We start from the raw sequence: 4,156 nt of genomic DNA on the forward strand, positions 1-4,156 counted from the left end.
GGGCAGATAATGTAGTTTTGCCTTTTTGAAATCCATACTGATTTTTTGAGATTATTTTAAGTTTTTCTACGAAATTGTGAATTTGTCTGGTGACTACCATTTCAAACATTTTTTATAGTGACTGGGTGATACTTTCCCATATCTTCTTTCATGCTTTTTAACAGTTGATTAACTACTGCATACTTCAGTGTGGCTGGAAAATAACCTTCTTGAAGGGACTGGTTAACTGTTGTTGTTAGTGGCTGTGCAGTTATGTTAGAGATTGTTTTTTACACTTTTGTTGGTATCCCAACCTGTCCTACTGATGTTTTAGTTTTAATCTTTTACAGTAGTATTGGTAAATGTACTGAAAAATTGACCTTCAAATTGCACACTGATGATGAAATTCTGCTACATTTGATTTGTTTACATTTACAAAGAATTCATTAAATAATTAAAAATTTGAGCAGGATTTGGAATAGTTTTATCCTCTATCTTGATTTCATAAATATCATAGTCTCTAGCTGCGGCACCTACTTCAGCTTTGATCACCGACCATAATGCCATTGATTTGTTTTCACTGTCCAAAATAAATCTATTATCTGCCAGTTCTTTGGATGCCTTTACAACTTTTTAAAAAGGTTTTTGTAATTTTTTTAATAGGTAACAAAATCAGAACTTTTGTTATGTTTTAGTTCTCTATGTAGCTGTCTTTTCTTTGCACTGGAGACTTATTCCTTCAGTAATCCACTTTACATTATTTCCTACTTTGTATGATGTACTATAAAGGAGAAAATTTCATTAAAAATATGTAGGCAGTTTTCCAAGAAAGCAGCAAAATTTTCAGAGCATGAAATACTACGATCTACAGTCCACTCCATCTTATGTAATCTAAGGTGGATGGTGGAATGCTTTCTTTGGTGAACTGGCATTTGGTGCAGCTTTTTTCCGAGCAAAGCCCAGATAGCACAGTAAGCCGGTTTCAAACTTGTTTCCAGCTGTAAAGTTCAAGTATATAAGCTTGATCAAAGCTGGAATATTCAAGCCTGTTAGCTGGATTCTAGCTTGAAATAAACATCAAAGTTAGCAGAGTTCAAGCTATATTTCAAGCTTGACTTATCAAGCTTGGCTCCAGCTGTATCTACACACGTGGAATACAGCCTGGTATTTACAGCTTGTTTTAAGCTATATAAATATGAATCTGAATTTATTGAACCTAATTAATTACGTTACGTAATATTTAACATTTGTAACATTAACGTACCGAACTGTTTTCTAGTATAAAACAAACTTGTCAACGAACCACAACCATTAACGCGCGTCACAAAGGTAAAATGGCCGTAAACGTAACTTTACGTTACGTAATATTTAACATTTGTAACATTAACGTACCGAACTGTTTTCTAGTATAAAACAAACTTGTCAACAAACCACAACCATTAACGCGCGTCACAAAGGTAAAATGGCCGTAAACATAGCAAGGCTCAGAAAAGTAAATAAAATAAGATAAAACAGAACTGGAGACAGCCACACTCAAACCAAACTCCGCGCCGTCATGACGTAACACACGACAACACCCTTACGTCACGGCTTATAAACGCTTGTGGCGCTTCCCGTGGACGTCTATGGAAGCTATGCTGCGCGCGCATCTGCTGTACAGCCTTCCAGGGAAATTACAGTTTATTTCAAGCTTGGGAAAATTATTTTAATTCAAGCTAAATTTTTACAGCTTGATGTAAACTGTGTAACAGGTTGATTTTTCAATCTTGAATTTTCAACTGAACCTAAACTCAATACCCACCTTGAAACAAGCTGTGTAACAGGTTGATTTTTCAATCTCGAATTTTCAACTGAACGTAAACTCAATATCCACCTTGAAATAAGCTTGAGTGCTAGCTGGGAGTCCTATTGTTTTGGCAACTCCAACAGAGCACAACGATCAGAAAGTCCTAAATCTAAACAAAACTTATTTGCTTGATTAAACATATAATTGGTTAAAATATTATCTTTACATATTGCAGACATTTAGTTCACTCGAGTAAAATCAGTGAAATTGGCACTGACATCTGATATTTGAATCACGTCAATTGTTGGCTTCACTGGCTAAAAATGGTTCAAATGGCTCTGAGCACTATGGGACTTAACATCTGAGGTCATCAGTACCCTAGAACTTCGAACTACTTAAACCTAACTAACCTAAGGACGTCATACACATCCATACCCGAGGCAGGATTCGAACCTGCGATCGTAGCGGCCGCGCGGTTCCAGACTAAAGCGCCTAGATCCGCTCGGCCACACCGGCCGGCTCACTGACTAAATCTATGCTGAAATTAGCAGTTATTATGACTCTATTTCTTGGCTTCTTTTTTTAATTTTTTTTAATAGACACTGGAATTTCGACTAAAATATGTTTCGTTATTTATGCGCCTGGAACTCTGTGTACAGATAAAATTACAATATTTTGCCCCGATTCTACGCAGCAGCTTTCAAATATATTCTTAATTAAGGGTATCGAAATCGAATCTTGCTCTATATTCCATTGACTTTCCCACAAGTATACACGATCCTCCTCGTTTTAAATTTCTCCTACAAAAGCTGCTGGCAACACAAAAATCTTGTCAGTCATGCCGGGGAGCCCAGGTTCGATTCCCGGCTGGGTTGGAGACTTTCTCAACTCAGGGACTGGATGTTTGTTTCTTCTTCATCATTATCGTTTCATCCGGGCCTCATCGACGCGCAACTCGCCGAAGTGGGGTCACCTCAAAAGACATACCAGGCGTTCGGGTCTACGCGCCCGGAGGCCTTCGCCACACGACGTTTCATTTATCACGGTTGTTTAAGATTTAGAGACTATCCTTTATAAGCCAGTGTTCATTCATTCAAGCATACAACCTTGATATTCGGTATTTCTGACAAAATGATTTGCAAGTCATGAAGTTTTGTTTCTCTGCCATTTGTATAGTTTGAACTTAACGAATTTATGTTCAAGTGCATTACGAACGTATTATTACTTTTTTGAATATTCCTAATGGCATCTGTTTTCAAACGCTGCATAATTTCGTTTCAACTTCGTTGTCAATTTTTACACTCCCATCTCTGCATACTAGTTTCCATTGCTAAGTGTGATCTTACAAATATAATTATACGTATTACTGAATGTTGCCGATCCTAGTCTGTTTGGATGCAGCCCATCTTGTCCTACACATCTATCACTGATAAATTTATGCGACTCCACGAAAACTGCACCAAGGCTGTTGCACTGCTCTCTGGTGCGGCTGTTTATCCTGTCTATGTATTTTTCACTTACGGATCTTCTGTGCAGGATACTACTTACAATTAACTTTTATTCTAGGTACACGTTTATTGTCGTCCGGATTGGATTTCGTGCATCGTTTACGATCTCCCCTTCACTGTTGTTTCGTACCAAGTTCGTCCCCACGCGGATGAATACACCTTTATAGTTTTTTGTTGTTTGCCAGCGGGAATGCATTTTGTTTCGTTTTCCGCATGTCCTTGAAGTGGTTATTTAATTGATTATACGTATCCCTGGGCGGCCATCAATAGTAGCATTCGGTATTGCAACTTTTTGATTAGTGAATCACCAGTTATTAAGAATACATTTCCGGTGCTTTGTTTACCACATTCTTGAAGCTTCCTTCCTTTGTTTTTGTACGTTACTGCAATCTATGTATTTATTTCTAGTTCTACATATTTTGTATTTTTTTCTACTCGATTTTCGTCATTATCATCACTTTTTTCGGTTTGCATATCACTTTCAACACTCTGAGTTTGACTGTCTTTTTCCCAGTTTCCTTCACTGATTCACAGTTTCCAAGTATCCATAATCGTTTTTCATGTAATAGTTTCACGTTTTCTTGCTTCAAGATTTCTATTTCTATTCTGAGACTCTCAATGTCACTATTCAGTAACTTGATAATTTCGTATTTATCGTGTTGAGAATATCTCACGTTCATCACGAACACAGTTATGACATGACCACCTAATATCGTCATTTATGAACTTGAGATTTACATTCATACACTTTGACGCAACCAGAAGTTACATTTCACACAGAGGATGCCTTTAAGCACACGTTTCTTTGCACGTTGTGTTGTTACTAAACTGCTTTTCTGCTGAGACTGAAGTGTCGATGCACTGTTCTACCGGTGGCATCTTG

Source organism: Schistocerca cancellata, chromosome 5 (assembly GCF_023864275.1).
Source record: "Schistocerca cancellata isolate TAMUIC-IGC-003103 chromosome 5, iqSchCanc2.1, whole genome shotgun sequence".
NCBI classification, from domain to species: Eukaryota; Metazoa; Arthropoda; class Insecta; order Orthoptera; family Acrididae; genus Schistocerca; species Schistocerca cancellata.